This window comes from Marmota monax, unplaced genomic scaffold (genome assembly GCF_021218885.2).
Source record: "Marmota monax isolate L192 unplaced genomic scaffold, Marmota_monax_Labrador192_F-V1.1 WCK01_AAM20220418_F8-fsc00823, whole genome shotgun sequence".
Taxonomy (NCBI): Eukaryota; Metazoa; Chordata; class Mammalia; order Rodentia; family Sciuridae; genus Marmota; species Marmota monax.
The window spans coordinates 115,254-134,921 of NW_026693213.1; the positions used below are offsets into that span (position 1 = coordinate 115,254).

Sequence of the window (19,668 nt, forward strand, 5' to 3'; positions counted from 1 at the left end):
AGTGTTGAGAAGAACATGTGTAGCATTGAATGTTTCTATTAGAAACAAAAGAGATTTAAAATAATTAACCTGAGCATTGACATTGAAAAAAAGAAAAAATTCAATCTGTGTCAAAATATAACAAATATTAAACTCAGAATCAGTAAAATAAGATAAAAGAAAATGGATTAAAAAAATTCAATATGAACCTGGATATTTAAAAAAAACGTAATTGTTAAATTCCTAACCATACTGATTGAAGAGGGGGGCAAAAATTGTTAGTATCAGGAATAAAAGAAGAGGCACCTTCAATGCCGCCATACATATTAACAAGGAAATGATATAATACTACATAACTCTTGATCCCCAAATTTGACAATTTATGTAAAACAGATAAATTCCTGGAAATAGATTTTCTATTAGTTATTTGAAATGAAATGGAAACTTGAACTGGCAACTCTTCTTCCTAGGCCTAATAATTGGGATTATAGTTATGTGATCACAAATCATGTGTCACCATGTATTGCCTGTGTCTAATTTTTAAATTAATTTCTTATTTTGAATAAATAATGTGTGAAGTTATATATGTATATATATATATATATACATATATAACTTCACACATTATATATATACATATATGTATATATATATATATATATATATATATATATATATACATACATATATACATACACATATGTGTAAAGAAAATGTAATCAATTTGCTTTAATATGTATGAATAAGTACACATACCTTACTAAAAGGTCCCCGTAGTGAAAGTAGAGTTTCATACTTGTACTGGCGGGTGGGTTCCTCAGAAGCAGCAAGCCTCTGCAGCCAAGCAGCTCTGGGTAGCAGGCTCTGCCCACCCATGTTCCAACAGACCACAGCAGCTCACCACCAATCTTCTCCAGGTTACCGGTGTTTGGAATCCAAGAGAGGAAGTCCAGCCTCTAAGACACTATGGCAACTAGCCACAGAACTTTGCGCAGGTAGAGGTATATATATATATATACCTCTTGGGTCAATGCCATTGGTTCACGTTTATGCTAATAAGGGTTTGGAAAAAGTTGCAACACTATTGGTCCAAATTTATGAAGGTTCCGTGACACCACGCCCCCTGAGGGGAAAACGGAAGTGAGAGCACCTGAGCTACCCAATAGCGTGTGTCTATTGCCAAAGGACCATTAGCTCAGAGGCCATCACTTCCTTGCAGCGTCCAGAGCGCGGGAGCCACCACAGGAGCAGGGGCAGGAGCCAGCTTCGTCGCGTGGGAGCCGCTGGAGCCGCAGGACCAGAGCTGCTGTTGCAGAAGCCCCCAAGGCCTCCGCCAACGCTGCCTCAGGAGCCAAAGCCGCCGCCAGAGCCAATGCAGAAACCAACGCCACCGCCGCCCTAAGCCAATGTTGTGGCCTTGAGACCACAGCAACCTTAAACGCCACGTCTAAAACATAGGAGCCGCTGCCACCATCGTTGCCGCTGCCGCCGCAGCTGTTGCCAATGCAGCTGCAAGACCTTGGAGCCTCTGCCGCCGCTGCTGGAGCACAAGAACCGTGGTAGACAATGCCAGCTGGGGAGAAGGAGCCACTGCCGCCAGAACACGAAGCCGCCGCCCCCAGGTCCAACAACTGCTGGAGACAACGCTGCGCCAGGAGCACGGGAGTCACCGCTCCCAGAGCACAGGAACCATTGGAGCCTTCAGCGTGTCCAGATCATGGGAACCGCTTCCCTCGCTCCGCTGTCACTGCAGTCGCCCACCAGCTGGAGACACTGTCACTGCCGCCCCCACTGCAGCCAGGACACGGAGCTGCTACCGGAGCCAACCCCCCTGCCCAGAGCCAATGTTGACACCTCCACCAGAGCACAGGAAGGGCCAGAGCGCGGGAGGAAACGCTGCTACTGTCTCCCTCTTCTGGACACCAGAGCCACCTGCCGCCGCCACCACGTGCAGAGCACAAGAGCCAAAGCCGCCATCGCCATTCTTAGCGATTAAGGAGCCGCCGCCGGCATCACCTAATCGCTGGAGCCACGACGCCACCTTCTCGGACTCCAGGAACAGGAGCCGCTGCCAGAGCACAGGAGCCACTGAACGCTGGAGCCACGGCCGGCCTCGGTGAGTTCAGAGCTGCCCAGGACAGGACCCATTCCAAAAGGACGCTGCGCAAGGCTTGGCCATGGCCGTTAGGCAGCGGGAAGGACAGCCTCCGTCACTCCCACCGCGAGTTCACCCGCGCATTCCTGGCTGCTCCCCCAGGGGCAGAAACCCAGCAGAAGATGTGGAGCACCTTGAAGAAGGAGGTACTGGGACCCACTCGGGGAGGGTGCAGGCTCTTTGGGTGGGGTGCAGCGGCTTTTCTAGAGGTGCTCCTTGGCAGCAGGAGCCGCCACTTTAGAGGGCAGCTCATCTATTGGAGGCTTCTACCTCTACAGGGCTGGAGGTGTGGCCTGCGAGTTTGGGGGTTGTGGGGTAGAGGCAAAGGGATATCGCTGGTGTCGGTAAGCTGTGTTAAGGGGCAGGTGCCCTGTGAGGATCATTTAGGTGGAGGGCATACCTTAAAGTGTCTGGGTGGAGGAACAGGTGTGTGGGTCTCAGTGAGGGGATCTTAAAAGAGAGACAAGCTCCTGGGGACAGGCAGGCCTGTTGGGGGGTTGATGTTGAAAGGGGTTTCCAAAATGGTCCTACCCTGCTGCAGCAATGGAAGAGGTTCAGTTTGGGGACATAAAGACTCCCTCAGGCACCTCCACATACTCAGTCCTTGGAGCGACCTCCAGGAGCCAAGAGGCCCCCCTCCCTGAGAGTTCCAGGTCAGACTCTGTGGACTTCTCCCTGGCAGGCAGGGTCTTCTCATCCCTATCTAACCACACAGGAGGATGACAGACAGGCTTCTGCTGCTCCTCTGCCTTTTCACTCTCCTTAGGCCCACCTGGAGCTTATTCGTGTTCAAAAAAGCGATTTGAAAAATGACTTGAAAGAATATCCATTTTTTTCTTAGAACTATAAATGTCTAGTATGTATTAAACATTAGCTTTTGTGCCAGAAAATCAGTTGTTTAATTGTGGAAACAGTATACCACAAGTGTGTATATTTTATTTAGCAAGTAAAAGTTAAATTGATAATCATGCAGTGAAAATAAAAACAATGATAATATCAAAATCATCCAGTTTCATTGGTAATAATAATGAAAATAAAGATAACATCAAAATAATCTAATAGGAATTATGCAAAGTGTTTTAATGTTGTAACTTCACTACAATATTATTGACTTTCATTTTCATTTTAGAAAGTGATGTCCGAAGACCCTGAGAGACTTGCCTAAGTCACAGAGCTGGAATATGGAAAGCTTCTCTCACTCCAGGGATCACAGTGTACAAAAGAAATTTGTGTACCTTATGAAGTTTTTCTTGTTGTTGGAAATAGGTATGTAAAGTTTTCCTAGCATTAAATTATGACAGGAATATAAAAGGGTAGTGGGATGGGGCACATGTTTATGGGTAGATGGGCTTTTCTGGTCTTGACAGCTCAGCCCAGGGAAGGGTGCCCTAGCAAACCTCTGAGTAACCACAGAGACCTGCACCTGTTTGGAAAATGCAGCAATACACGTAGGCCCTGGAAATAATTATAGCAATTTATTGTGTTACAAGAATGGTTATGAAAGTGACTGACCTTAGAGAACACAGGGGGAAGCTATTGGGACTGTCTGGAGCTGGATGTGTCACACTGTTAAGGTAGTGAGAAGGACAGAAAGTGCAGCTGTGTCTGGAAAGCTTGGAGGATTTCTTCCTGTGGGAGTTCTTTAGAAGTGAAAGTGCTTGAAATTGTCAACAGCATTATAGTCTATGAATCGGAGGTAATTGTTCTTAGAGACAACTGCAATTCTGGTTTTGCTTATTTGCAAAAGACCTTTTTTCCTTGGAGTATGTAGAAGGCATCACATATTTTACTACTCTACATTGTATTCTGGAGTGCCTGATTTGTGGAAGTCATTGTGAACCATCTGTTTAAGAAAAGTTTATTTCAAAACCGAATTTGCAGTAAATTCTAAATGTCGTTTAAAGTTTTTCATCTGTAGACTTAAAAAGTCACTTCAACCTAGGCATGGTGGTACACCCTTGTAATCCTACTACTCAGGAGTCTCAGGAAAGATGATTGCAAGTCCAAAACCAGCCTCCCCAATTTAGAAAGACTATGTTTCAAAATGAAATAAAAAGGGGATTTGGGGTGTAGCTCAGCAGTAGAGGATGTGTTTGTGCTAGGCCCCAGATTCAATCTCTATACTGTGTAGCAAAACAAAACAAATTACTTTTATTTGCAGCAAAATGATTTGATGTGAAAAATTTTGAAGACAAAGATGATATAATTTTGTTATTTTCTCCAATATCTTACTGTTTGGGTTATCTATTTCTTTGTATGTATAAAAATGCTGGAATATTAATAAGATGTATAGTGGGTAAATCTTAAAATACCAGTGGCTATAAAGTCTGTAATGTAAATATCTTTGTAATAGATTGAAGCCCCTGGGTTATTAGAGGTATCTGGATAATAGATTGAAGGTCCTGGATAAAGTTCTGATTTCTGTCATGAAAATTGGACACAGAAATCATTGAGGTGATATGTGACAGATGCATGTGCAGTGACTGATGGGAATGTTGCTTTAATGCAAATTGTTTATTGCTGTTTTGCATAGCTTAATGAACTACAAATTGCTACTGACGGACAATATATTCAGCATGTCAGTGATTATTTTTTATGAATGTTTGTGTATTTTCAGACTTTACAGCCACCTCTAAAGATCCAGAAGTAATCACTTAATTTAACCATGTTAAAAATCAAATTGAGCTGGGCATGGTGGTGCATACCTATAATCCTAGCACCTGGGGAGAATGAGGCAGGAGAATCAAGAGTTTAAAGCCAGCCTCAGCAACAGCGAAGTGCTAAGCACCTCAGTGAGACCCTGTGTCTAAATAAAATACAAAATAGTGCTTAGTGGATGAGTGCCCCTGAGTTCAATCCCAGATTACCCTCCCCTCAAAAAAATCAATTTGAAAAGGATACACTATTCTTTATAAAATATTTTCTGTATAGAATTTTTCCTAATTTGTTTCCTGTAACTTACCTTGTATAAGTTCAACTATCAAAAACCAAATAGTCCAATTATATAAGAGGACATCCATGATCACATTGCTTCTTTTTATGATTTGATAGCTTTATAAGGTAATATAGTAGGAAAACTAATAAGTATAAGTGTGTAATTATGGAGAAGGCGACTTCATGAAACAAATAGACTGAAAGAGCTCTTATGTCAGCTCCACTACTTTTAATGAAAAGATTGTGATGCTGTTATCATGATGGATAATCTGAGAGACACAACCGGTGACACATTCTTGACAGAAGTCACTAAAATAAATAAGATAGAACCAATGGGTTGCTTATGAGTGATAAGTAATGTGTAGTCTTACCAATTGCATCCTTTGGAAAATGCTGAGGTATGATAAATGAGACTTTTCACTATGGACTATTCTAATATAAATATGACTAAATGTACAGTTTTCTCAATTCCAGTGTTTAAATATTCCTTAGTAGTTTCATTAGGCTCTATGTGTATCTCAAACATGGATTGATATATTTTGAAGGATTTTAAACTGTTTGAAGCTATGTACTTTTTTTTGCTCTATAATGAACATATAACAACTTGACTGCCTGAGTCTTAAAAACAATGTGCATTTGTTGGAATTCTTTTCAAAATGAAATCTTATACTTAGTCCATCAGTTTAAGCTATGTTAACTGAACAGTAACACTTTCATGTTTTGGAAATGTGTAATATTATTTGAGGGCTTTATCATATTTTAAGGAACAAAACATTATAGGATTAAATATAATCTTCCTAGATGATAAAATAAGAGTATTTCCAGAAATCTTATTGCAAAAATTCTTTCCTTGATTTTTATCTTGTTTCATTTGAAAATAAAGCAGATTCTCCAAACTTGTTACTACCTGCTGTGTGCAGAATAATATGCTGGTTGGACAGCCCCCCTGGGAGGTAGAGTGAGTCCAGATGCCTCTTTGCTTGTGTATTTCATTCCTAGAGTCCATTTGTTACAGGTCTTTATTGTGTTTCCAAAGTGGTCAACCATCTTGAATTCAGTTCTTATCTTCAGTGGAGTAAAATAAGATATTAATACATTTGACTTGTGAATAAGTAAAGCTAAAGAAATGAGTTCTCTCACTGAAGGTTGGCTGCATTTTATTCATGATTAAAATTCGTGATTCTCTAAACTGTGGGTTAGAGCTAAGGAAGTGGAAACTTGGAGAAGAAGGAATTTTGCTGGTCTATATTTGGAATCTGCATTTCTTTTGTTCAGAGGCAGTGGCATTACAAAAGAATAGAAATTCCCAAGGATTTTTCCAAGCAGAGAACACCATTTGGGAGACCATGTTGACAGTGTCTCAGTGTCTCTGGGTTCTGAGGGCAGAACCAGGCTGATGGTATCCTTCAGTTGGCTAAGTGGTTTCAGGTCCACTTGGAAGGAAGAATGGATTTGGCATCTCTGTGAAAGGTCTCATATGTCAGGTTTTTGGGAAATCTATGAAGTACTTGAGTGGGGTCTCTTGAAAACTGTGTGAGGTCTCTGTGTTGCTAGAGAAACTCTAGATAGAGCACAGGGGTGTGAGGGGAAGAGAGAGGCAGGGGGTTAACAAGGATGGTGGAATGTGATGGGCATCATTATCCAAAGTACATGTATGGAGATACAAATTGGTGTGAACATACTTTATATACAAACAGAGATATGAAAACTTGTTCTGTATATGTGTAATAAGAATTGTGATGCATTCTGCTGTCATTTCTTTCTTAAAACTCAATTAAGAAATTTTTAAAAAGAGAGAAAAATTACACTGAATAGTGGGTTTTATGGTGGTGTATTTGTATATGTACCTTGTAAATTTTTTTTTTAGTTGTAGATGAACACAACACCTTTATTTTATTTATTTTTATGTGGTGCTGAGGATCAAACCCAGTGCCTCATATATGCAAGGCAAGAACTCCACCCCTGAGCTACAACCCAAGCCCATGTACCTTGCAAAATGTGATAGATTTAAATACTTAGTACCCCCTTGTCCTCCCTTGCTCCATTTCCTCATTCCCTTTCTCTACCTTACTGCTCTTCCTTCTATTTTCAGGAGATCCCATTTTTCTTGCTAAATTCCACATTTGAGAAAAAACATGGTTCTTGATTTTCTGAGTCTACCTTATTTTGTCTAACACAGTGTTCTCCAGTTCCATCCATTTACCTGCAAATGACATAATTTTGTGATTCTTTATGCCTGAATTAAATTCCATTGTGTCAGTATATCACATTTCCTTTATCCATTCATCTATAGACTGATACCTAGACTGGTTCCATAAATTGGTAATTCATACGATAATTCACAATAGTGAATATTGCTACTATAAACATGGAGAGGCATGTGTCACAGTTGTATGCTGATTTTAGTTCTTTGGATAGATACTGAGGAGTAAATGGTTATATTCGATGATGGTGGTTCCTGTAGGTATTTCTGACAGTGGAAATAGGGAAGCATTCTCCCAGTGAGCAAATTCCCAGGAGGTAACTGATTCCCATGATTGGAATGCCCAGCTATTCCCTGCTGAGGTTATTAAGATAGCTATGTGGATGCACTACTTGGTTTACATAGTGACATCCTTTGAAGGAGAGAGGCTATGTGTTTGCATTAACCTGGACCTTATCTTAGTTAGCTAGCACTCAGGGTTAAAGGAATACTGGTCAAAGTGTAATCACTGGTAGTGGGTAATATGTAACTTTTTGGGTTATTAAAGATGATGGCAGAGAGGGGTAGGCATTCCTTTGTTGCCATCCTTCTGTCTGTTCGTACCTTTCCCTGTGTGTCTGTGTCTGTCCTTTGTGCACCTCTTCCACAATTCTCCCCACACAGGTGTTCCTTTACAGGATCCAATCCTAGTCTTGGGGGGAATCTCCATAATGATTTCCATATTATCTGTACTAATATAGATACCTACAAATGATTTGGATGGTCCTTCCCCATCCCATTCTGCCAGCATTTATTGTTATTTGTATTTTTAATGGCTGTCAGTTTAAGTGGAGTGAAATGAAATCTCAGTGTAGTTTTGATTTCCATTATCCTGATGACTCTAGTTGTCAAACATTTTAAAAATAATTTTTGGCTGTTTGTACTTCTTCTTTTAAGAAATGTCTGTTTAACTTCTTTGCCCATTTATGGAATGCGTTTTTTTGGAGAAGTCCTTAATATTTACTGAGTTGGAGATGTCCTACTAAGTCATTATCTGTACCTATATGTTAGAGCTATTCCTTTTTTCTCTTCTATCAGTTGCAAAGTTTAAGGTCTTTTCCTAGGTCTTTGGTCCAATTGAGTTGACTTTTGTTACAGAGTGATAGGTATCTATTTTTAATCTTATGGTATCCTGTTTTCCCAGCATCACTTGTTAAGGAGGCTGTCTTGTTTCCAGTGTAACTTTTTGGCACCTTTGTGGGTTTGTTTCTGTGTCTTCATTCTGTTCCATTGATCAACATATCTATATGTATGCTAGTACCAAGCTGATTTCATTACTGTGACTCTGTAGTATAATTTAAAGTCAGGCATTGTGATACCTCCAGCTTTAATCTTTTTACTCAGATTTGTTTTGACAATCCAGGGTCTTTCGTTCTTCTGTATAAATCTTTGGATTTGTTTTTCTGGTTTTGAAAAGAATATCTTTGGTATTTTCATGTAAATTACATTGGATCTGCAGATTGATTTTGGTTGTATGGTCATTTTAACAATATTAAATCTCCCTACCATGAACATTTGTGGTCTTTCCATCTTTTGGTGTCTTCCTCAACTTATTTTTTCCATGTTTTGTAAATTTTCCTTGTAGAAGTCTTTCACCTTTTTGGTTAAATTTGTTGCTGTTTTATGTTCTTGGAAGCTACTGTTAATGATTTTTTCCCCTAATTTCTTTCTCAACAGATACATCAGTAGTGTATAGGAAAGTGATTGATTTCTATATGTTGATTTTGTATTCTGCTACATTGCTGACTTTGTTAGAAGTGTACTGGTGGAGCTTTTTGGATCATCTAAGTTCAGGATAATATCATCTGCAAACAGACAATTTGACTTTTCTATTTGAATCCCCTTTATTTCCCTTTCTTATCTAATTTCTGTGGCTAGAGTTTCAAAAACTATATTGAACAGGAGTGGTGAGAGTGGACATCCTTGACTTGATCTTGATTTTAGAGGAAATGCTTTCAGGCTTTCCCTATTCTGTACAATGTTGGCACGGGGTTTGTTGCTTATGGCCTTAAGGCTAGTTCTGCACATCAGCAGCAACAGGACGATCAGCAGCATGGCCAGGAACACCAGCAGTGTCAGCTTGAGTGGATGGTGGTTGCCTCAGGGTGGCAGGTGGCACCTGCAGGCACCCCTGCACAGCTAGTAGTGCAAAAGCTTGGGTAGCAGGTGCCCCTAGGCAGTGACCCTGGGGTGGGAGGCTGTGAGGCATAGAGGCAGGCACACTGCAAGGCCTTCCTCTGACCCTCCTTTGTGCCTAGGCAGACAGGGGGCAGGAAGGAGCTCAGCAGCAGGGCACTGCTATCCCTTCATCGCTACCTGGAACCCAGGACCTCTGCATCTGGAAACCACAGTATCAGCTAAATGCACTCCCATGGAGGATGCTGTGCATCTGAAGAGAGGGACTGAGCACTGGGATATGCTGAGGCCACGAGGCTTTCTCTGGTTTCCATGCTCCAGCAGATCCCTCCGCCCCCAGAGACACCAGATGTTAAACAGTGGCTGCTGCAGCAGCTTCTTGGCCCTTGTATGTTGTATTTCTAATATTGTTGAGTCTTAGAATTTTTTAGTTTCTTGTCAGATATCTTTGATGATCCACTCATCATTAAAATGTGTATTGTTTAATTTCCATGTCTTTGAATATGTGGTTTTATTCTTGATTTTTTTTTGTGTATTGTTTAATCTCCATGTCTTTGAATATGTGGTTTTCTTCTTGATTTTTAATTTTATTCCATTATCATTGAAACAGGATATGTGGAATTATTTCAACCTTTTCATATTTGCTAATGATTACTTTGTTGACTAAAATATTATCTATTTTGGAGAAAACTGAAAAAAGGGGATTCAACTGTGTTGGATGAAATACTCTGTAATACCTGTTAAATCCATTTGATTTACAGTTTGATTTAACTCTGTAGTATCTTGGTTGATTTGTGTGTGGATGATCTCTCAGAGGTATATTTCAATCACTTGCTATTATTATATTGGTCCCTTTATGAACCTTTATGTTGCATTGTGTTTTATGTAATCAGGTGCACCAATGTTTGGGGCATAAATGTTTACTATCTTTATATTTTCTTTTTGGATTATTCCCCTTACCAAGATATGGTGATCTGTACTTCTCCTCTAATTTTGCTTGAATCTGCTTTGTTGGGTATTAATAGGTATTCCTTCATGCTTTCAAGTTTCATTTACATGAAATGTCATTTTTTAAATTCTTTTAGCCTGTGGATATCTTTGACCATAGATATATTTCTTTCAGACAACAATAATTGGGTCTTAATTTTTTTGTCCAGTGTTATGATCTATGTTTATTATTTGGAAAAATGAGACGATTTATATTCAGTGTCATTAGAGAGGAATGTGTTACTTCTCATCTATTTTTTTTTTTACATTTAATGTTTGCTTCTATCCTGATTGGTATATGTTCACCCCTAGTTGTAATGTAATTCATTTTTTTTAAGATCTCTTGGTGGTTTATAATCTTCTTCTATGTGTAGAATTCTTCTGAGTGTTTGCTGCAATTCTGGAATAGTAATAATGGATTTCTTTCATTTATGCTCATCTCAATAGGTTTTTATTTTTTCTTTGATTCTGATAGTACAATTCTGATGGTTTATTCGATAGAATGATCTTGGTTGGCTGTTATTTTCTTTCAGGATTTGAAATATGTTGTTCCAAGCCCTCTTGGACATTAGGGTTTCTATCAAGAAATTGGATGTTAATCTGATTGGTTTTTCTCTAAATGTGACCTGGCTTTTAAAATTTTAGGAGCTTTTAAAATACTTTCTTTGAACTGAAATTTTGGCTTTGCAATTATGATAGGATGTGAAGAAGTTTTTTGTTTTTTTTTTTCTGGTCTGGTCTATTTGAGGTTCTAAATGCTTCCAGTGTCAGGATGTTCATCTTATTCCTAAGTCTGCAGGAATTTTTCTGCCATATGTCACTGCCATGATCCTGTATCCCTGATCCTTCTTTAATGTCTGTGAGCATTGTTTGGTCTCTTAATGTTTTCTCAGTTCTTATTATATTTGTAGTTTCTTACTTTTTTTCTTTAATACTGTCTGAATGTTCAAGGATGTCCACCTTATCTTCAATCTCTAAAATTCTGTCCTCTTCTTAATCTAATGTATTGGAAACATATCCAATTCGATTTTTGATTTGATTATCATTTCCAAGATTTCTGTGTAGTTATTTTTCAATATCTCTATCTCTTCATTGAATTTAGCATTTATATCCTGTACTGACTTTCTTAATTTATTTAGTTTTTTTGGTATCATCTGAGAATACTATAATTTTTAAATGATAGTTTTTTAAAAAAATTTGTATCCAATATTTGAATATTTTTGAAGTCTGTTGATGAATTACAGACCTTAAGAGGTGTCTTATTACATTATTTTTCTGTATCACTTATATTCTTATGTTGAGATTTGCATATCTGTTGAGATGGGTTTCTTTTTCAATTTTTAATTTTTTTTTAGCTGTAGATGTACCTTCACTTTATTTTATATTGGTGCTGAGAATCAATCCCAGGACCTCATACATGCTAGGCAAGTCCTCTAATACTGAGCCACAACTCCAGCCACCTCTTTTCCACTTTTATGTGAGGGTATTCTTAGGGAACAGCCTTCTCTTGGCAAAGTGTTCTGGTATATCACGTTGTTGTGAATTGTTGAATATATTTCCCAGTGTTTTTTGTAGTATATTTAATATACTAATGTTTTGGGTTGTGATTAGTGATCAAAGCGATCATTCCAAGTTTTGTAGTATATCAGAGCTTGAGGATTCCACTTTCTCTGTAGATTTCACAGGATCTTTCTAGTAGATCGACAGTTGTGTTGCCTATATCACTGTATATACATACCACCCATGATTGATTTTCTAGATATGGCAACTCTGTATATTCTAAGAGTGTATAAGAGTAACCTATGTTGAGGTCATTGTGTTATTACTCTCTGCTGTTGCTGTAGGAGCATATGTCCATGAGTAAGTTGAGCCTTCTCTCTAACTTTTACTTAGGCCATGGTTGCCAGTTTGGGGTCCCCAATATTCTTTGTGTTAAATTATTGCTGAAGGTTAAGAATAGTTGTTATGTGTGGAATTAGGTACACAATCTCTTAGCTGGATTGGGAGTATAACTCAGGGGCAGAGCATATTCCCCAACAATTTAAAGTGTCACATTTGGTGCCCAGCCACTATGGAAAAGGGTAAATGAAGAACAGCAACAATAACAGGGAAGAATCTACAATATTCAAGTAAATACTAGGTGTCAATTATGATATCTACAATACTAATAATCAGAAATTAAAACACCAACATAAGCAGCAGTGAACTAGATTTAGAATTAAAGTAAACACTGAATGTCAGCTACAACATCCACAGTACTAATAACTTCAAAATCATGAATGGTGGGAGCAAGAATTATATAAACTAGTTTTAAAAGATGGCAAAAATACAGTTAATTAAGAAGGAAGAAAATGAGAAAGGAAGTCAAAAGAATGGTTAAAATATTCCAAAGGTGAAACAGATAAAGTAGAAGAGAGGTAGAATAAAGTGAAGGCCATAATGAATGGAGAAAATAACAAAATTTTAAAAATGCAACAAAGTAGATTGACAGGTTGATAGAGACCAAGAGAATTTAACTATTAGAGGGAGAAGCTGAGAAAATTAACAAAAAACCAAAAAAGAAAAAACACCCATAAAACAAAAGAGTAAAAGATAATAAAAAGAAAAATGATAACAAAATATCTTTATATATATGTAACATGAATGAATCAACATCTACAACAAAAACAAAAAAAAATATTATTTTTTATTTGAAGATGGACACAATACCTTTATTATTTTTTAAGGTGGTGCTGAGGATTGAACCCAGTGCCTCATACATGCTAGGCAAGTGCTATACCATTGAAGTATAACCCCATCCCCAAAACAAAAAGTTCTTAATGAAAAATGAAAGAATTGTCTCTGCTGAGGTGGTCCAAACTGTGAACAAGGAGAGATATTTACTACCTATGCCACACAATCCTTCTTTCCATTATTTTCTTCCTTACTTTCAGCAAGCTTGCTTTTGGGCAGAGTTTCCCAGGTAGAATTCACAGGTTGATGAATCTGCATGCTGCTATCTTCTACCTCACCTATCTTGTCCAGGGGGATCAGCTGAGCTCCCACTATAAGTGGGAGTGCCTTGGATGGATGAGTTCACCTTGAGACATATCATAATTTCAAGGCCCGAGTATAGATTACACTCTGAAGCCTCTGCTGTTAACCACAAGGATTTTTCCTAAAGTTTTCAGTGTGGTGAGGAGTCAACCGAGGGAGAATTTACATGCAGTGGGGGCAGTACAGCCCGCCAGTCCTCTCTGGCTGTGCAGGAGAGAATTCTGTCTTTCAGTGACTGTCCTAGGCCACAGAAGAGTGTCAATTCAGATCCAGCGCTCTCACTTCACCACTCCTGCCTCCATCTCTTTACACACACTCAGATTGGAGATGCTGTGTTTTGACAGCCTACTGAAGCACTGCTCTGATTGAAACCACATGGCCTAAGGTGCGGGGAGGGGGGGGTGGCTACAAGTTCTAGGTAAGGCACAGGGGAAAGTGCAAGGCCACCATAGCAGCAACAGCAGAGAAGCCAACAGCAGACAGCGCGCCCATGAAAAGCCCAGGGACACGAACAAGAATAGCCAAGACAAAGAGGCGAGGCAGGAAGCAACAGCGCTACAGGGCCACAGTGGTGGACATGCTACAGCTGGGAGAGAGCCGGGGGAAGAGCGCAGGGGCGCTCAGGGCAGCAGAAGCAGACCACGGAGGGTTGGAGCACTGACAGCCCAGGGCTTGCTCTGAGCAGGGACTTACCTCCACCCACTCACACAGGGAGCTCCCCTCATTCCATTTTTATTGAAGAATTTTTATTGCAATATGTTCTCTCATTCGTGAATGTGCTGAGAAAATCCAAGCCTATGTCAGTTGTAGCATGGTGGCTACAACTGACAAATTTGTAGTCAGTAAGATGGGGAGAAATTTAGAAAAGCTTGGGAAAGCTTTATCTATTTAAAAAAATGTGAACTCAGAAGCTTATGAAGTTTTATATTGAATAAGTTTGAAGAACATATCAAATAAAAGTAAATGAAAATGAAAAGAAAATTTAGATGATTGGATTAGTTTTAAGATTTATGAACATTTTAGAGAAGAGCCTTTTTTAAAGAGTTTTTTTTTTTCTCAGCTAAAATTCTTTATTTCAGAAAAAGAGAAGAGAACCAGTATTTTGTGGCTTTGTTAGACCTCTCTTTCTGTTCTCTTAGCAAATTGTGCTAATGGCAAATATTATGTATTTGAGGACTCCCCTTGGGCCTGGGCATTGGGAAAATCCTTTCAAAGCATCTTCAAGGTGTTGAGCTGGGCATGTAGCCTGGATCCTGCCAGACATTCCTCTGCTGTGCCCTGCCATGGTCTTGGTACAGCATAGCCTCAGGCTCCTCTTTTTCTCCTTCTTCAGCCTTTTCTCTTCAGCACTGTTTGCATGAAGTGGAACTATTTCCCACACCTGCCAAATTCAGAAATAAACTCATCTATGAAGGGTGGAGAAGCCTGTCTGTTCATACATACTCATCTGTTCTCAGAAGTTACATTTTCATGTATTAAATCAGACAAATAAAAAGTTTGGTGAAAAACATGAAATGTTTGGAAGTATTTTAATTTTCTTAAATTTTATACTGTGAAGACTGAGCAATGGAAAATTTAAGATTTTCTCCCCACTTCTCAGAGGTTTAGAAATTATGACTCTAAAAAAATAGAATGCTGTTATATTCTTTCTGTGCTGGTTTCCTCTTAAGTATCTATAGATTTATATATCTGCATCTATATCTGCATCTGTACTTCGTATGTACAATCAATAAATCGAGAAGATTAGCTTCATTTTTTTGGTGTAAATTGAACAACTTTTTCTTATCTTTCTTCCTTCTTATTGAGTATAAATACTTTCAAAAATCAGATAAAATATTTTGCTAATCTAGCAAACTTTTATGCACAATTCAAAACAACTTTAATTACCTGAATGGCCCCTACTATAAGAATACAAAAACCTTTGTACTAGCTATGTTCCTGATATCTCAGGAACTTCTTTGGCTTATTTCCTGCTTTGTAGATATTTGTAATACAGTGTTCAGGTTAAGGAAATTTACATCTGCTCTGCTTGAAAGAGTAACCAAGACCAGTGAAAACTGGAGGTAATTACGGCACTTCTTCTATATGAAGACTCAATTTTGCAGCAATTTATGTTAACTTGGGAAGAAAATTGCTAGCACATGTACCATCGCTTCACTTAAATGATGGCCACATATCTAGAAAATTAACTCAGAGAAAAATAAAGAGAAATTCCCTTGTTCTCAGGGCTAATTTAGTGTTGTTTTAAAAGATAGTTTAACAAAGTCAATATTCTCTTTTCGTAGTACATAAGTAAAGAGAAGAACTTAAAAACAGAGAGCTACATGAGGTAATGCCCAAAGACAACCACAGATAATCTTGTCCCTCAGTGGGCTGGAGAGTGAAATAAAAAAAAAGTATTCATAAAATGACACAGAATTCATAAAATCAGCAACTAGGGTGCCAGAATTCAGAAGCCTATAGTAAGTCTAAAGTCGTTCCAGTGTCAAGCTAAGTATAGTGCTTGACTTGACTGTTTTAGATCAGATAAGCTCTGAGTTTCTTTGGGACATGTATGTTTTGGGAACCCATATCACCATTTCTGCATTACTTAAGACTTGGAGGATTGACCAGAGCTGTCCTTCCTTATCATTGTTGCCTGAGACCTGGGGTGGGAAGGGAAAATGCTTACAGGAAACCTTGAGCATCCTTCATCTGGAAGCTGGGCTTCCAGCTCCCTTGAGAGATGGCCCCTCCTCTTGCATTCTGTTAGTGTCCAGTGAAAAGGTTCATTCTACTGAGTTGAGGGACTATTCTGTTCCTGCATGGATAAGTTCTGGTATTCAGACCATATTTAGTGTAGGACCAGAAAAATGGACAGTCCTGGCAATTTTTCTGCCTCTGCTAAGAACTAGCATTAGTCAGTAAAGCTCTGGTTTTCTCTAGCTCTTCTCTCTCTCTCTCTCTCTCTCTCTCTCTCTCTCTCTCTCTCTCTCTCTCTCTCTTGTTTCATGTTCTGTATTTACCCCCTTAGGCTACTTGTCTCTAAACTTGAGCATCAGGGAAATATATTATTAATAACATGTAGGATTTTATGCTGTCAACATTATTTTTAACCCAATGCTGTTTTTCTTTTCTGTTTGGTGGGGCAGGGACAGGAAAAGTTGCTGCACAGACAGTGACTGAATCTTGTTTCTTTCCTTAGCTGTGTCTTAATGTTTACAGCATCCAATTGCAGCCACTTTCTTGTTTAGTGGGTGAATATTTTTTTTGTCTCCCTGCCCCTCTTTTAATTTTTTGTTTATTTTATTAGGAACTAGAAGAGGGAATATCTTAGTCCATATTTACTTGGCCATTTTTATCAGAATTCTTCCAGATTTACATTTCTAAAATGAAATATGATTAAGTTTCTCCTTTGATTAAAACCTTTCATGTCCTCCAGTTGCTTTCAGGATAAACTTTGAATTGCCTTGCATGGCTTCTAATGCCATAGTCTCCTCCTTCATCTGTCCTCTGCTTGCTTCTCTGTATTATCTATAGCAGATTTCCCCTTCCATGCCTACCTTCAGTCATATTGGGCTGTTATATTATTGAATTAACCTGACTCCTGGTTAAAGCTCACATGCTCATCTTTTGCTTTGAATTTTCTCTTCCCTTCTTTCATGTTATTTTCCCTCTATTCTTTGGATCTCATGTGTCCTTAAATTTTGGCAGTTTTCTTTCACCAACTGAAGCATGATCTTTGCCTATTCTATGTGTGCCACCACTGTAGCACTGATTGTATCCTCTTCTGATGTGTTGTTTCTTCATGTGTGTCTCTCATTAGGCTTAGTTTTTTTGGACAGTGAGAAATTCTTATTCACAGTTAAATCTCTAAGACTTTTTGATCCAACAAACATTTTCACATATGTGTGCACATCACAGTGCCTAGCACAGAGTTTGGGAACAGAACAGATATTTAACATGTGCTTATAGAATAAGAAATACCTGTTGATTTGCTAACTTGAGCTCTTCGGTTGATTTGCAGGTTTATGTATGGGGAGCTGACTCATAAAGACACAATTGAAAAGGTGTGGCAAACCTTTGAGAAATATGAGATGAATTCCTATGAAATTCTGAGGTACAAGAAAAACAGTGAGTAGTCAAACCATTCTCAATCATACCTTTATGTGCTTGTAATAGCAAAATCTCTCCTGCTCCTCTATTATTGTCTTGTGTTTTCTTTCTCATCAAGTGAATGCAATTACTTAAAGCCATTGTATATATTCGGATAAATATATGATTGATCAGTTACACTTCTCCTCACAGGAACATTTGATGAACTTCTTGTCATTAACCTGTTAAGACTTCTTCATCTATTTTGCTGACAAGAGTTAGTGTTCTTCCTATGGGTTTCCTTATGGTGAGATGCTGGCTTAAGGCTCTTGTAGACTTTAAGCTTCTTAAAGGGGGAGGGATGAAGTAGGATAGAAACTGTTCAATTTACCTTTGTTTCTATCTTCCACAGTGCCTGTAGAGCAGCAATAACTTCACTAGGTGCCCAATTAAGTTTTCAAATAAAATTTTGTTCTTCTCATGACCTTAAGAGAGAGTATTAACAATAATGCATTGTTTATTTGTATTTGTTTTGGTTACTCTTATTTCCATAAAGTGTGTTAATGAGATTTTTAGTTCATTCCCCACTTATAAGTATGAAACTTGCTTTTCTCTTAAGAAATTTCTTGTCAATAGAGAGCTATATTAATTTTTATGGAATGTGAATACATGGTCTTAGCAGGCATTTGGAGATGTTAAATAGTGCTTTGTTTCTGTTTTTAAAACACTATTTTGTTTGTAAAGAGTCGTGTTTTTATATGTAGGGTTGACTGGTAGGTTTTTGATTCAGTAGAACATTCCAGAATGGCCCAGATGGGCACAAAGATAAGTGTTAATTTGGTGGTGTATTTAGGTATGAGTGATTCTTCACTCTGGAAAGCAAACGGAACTTGTTGCTTTATCTGGAAGGAGCTTGGACTCTTTTGTTCTGTCTGAACTGTTGGAGCAACTGAGAGGACTGTTTGCTTGGTGGCCTGTGTAGATACTGATCTGAGAAATGATCCATGACCTTCAATAAGTTCAAGGGGGCTGTTCCCATACCTTACATTCTGCTCTAGCTTCCTCGCTCAGCCAGTAGGTCTTGTTTCTGTCCCACTTTTAGCTATAAAAGGAAAGAGGGAAAAGATGGTGAGAGGCTACATACAAGTCCTTCTCCATGGGTGAGCACAGCTCAAGCAACAGCTCTCACCAGGAGCACCTTGCAGCAGCCCTCTCATGGGCAGAAGTGGTCTACATGTGTGTCCTGAGCTGAGTAAGCTGGTTTTTTTTTTTTTTTACACTGCAGCTCCATGTACTGGACAGTGTCACTTTCCCCATGACAGAGAACACTGAATGGTAGGTGTATCTTGCATGCACATTTCCCTTGAGACTTTCGAGCTTTATTAGACTATGCATTCTAACTATAACTTGTCTAAATTCTCTATATATGTATTTGGCACAAAATTGAAATTGCATTAATGATTTCACTTGCCATTCCTTTCAGTGAGTATGAGTAGGAGATGAGAAAAGGGAACCTTCCATTCCCTGTGTCCCTAAAGGTGAAGGCCCTATAAGATGAGTGTCTTAATGTACTGAAAATGAGTGTGATATTGAAAGTTCTGTATTTCAGATAGACATGAACTATCCATGTAAGCCAGGTAGTTCATGAATTATCCAGAGACCCCTCATTAATTGTATCATATATTGACTTCTCCACTGGTGCACCTGGGATTGATCTCCAAATAAGACACTAGCATGTCTAGTACTACTTGGGTCTCGAGTTTCAGGGGAACCCAACCTCAGCCAACATGTAACTAATAAATATTGAGTTACAAATCTAGCCTAGACTCTTAAATGTTTGCCTTTTCCCAATAGCTCAGTTTGTTTTAAATCATTTTCATTATTAATGCCTGGACTTGTAAAACTCTGCAGAAACTCAGTTTGCTCCTATATTATTGATCAATCCATAACATACAGGGGGTACTCTATCTTTCTTGGGAAAAAATTATCTTTATCTCAAATGAGTTAAAATGATAACTATGGTTTTCTCCACATATAGAGCTCACTGCTTGTGGCATGAAGGAAGGAAAGCCAAATGAAAGAATCCCCAACAGCTTGCAGATTGAACTGTGCAAAGCTCCGTTCC

At 38.7% G+C, this 19,668-nt stretch overlaps 1 long non-coding RNA gene across 1 annotated transcript; it reads left to right on the forward strand.

Annotated features, from left to right (window-relative positions):
• The first annotated feature begins 1,191 nt into the window (after positions 1-1,191).
• LOC131424621 (uncharacterized) lies at positions 1,192-18,713 on the forward strand. The gene is made up of 3 exons (XR_009227961.1): positions 1,192-2,280; positions 3,264-3,400; positions 17,476-18,713. It is a non-coding gene; the product is annotated as an uncharacterized LOC131424621 (long non-coding RNA).
• The last annotated feature ends 955 nt before the right edge of the window (positions 18,714-19,668 follow it).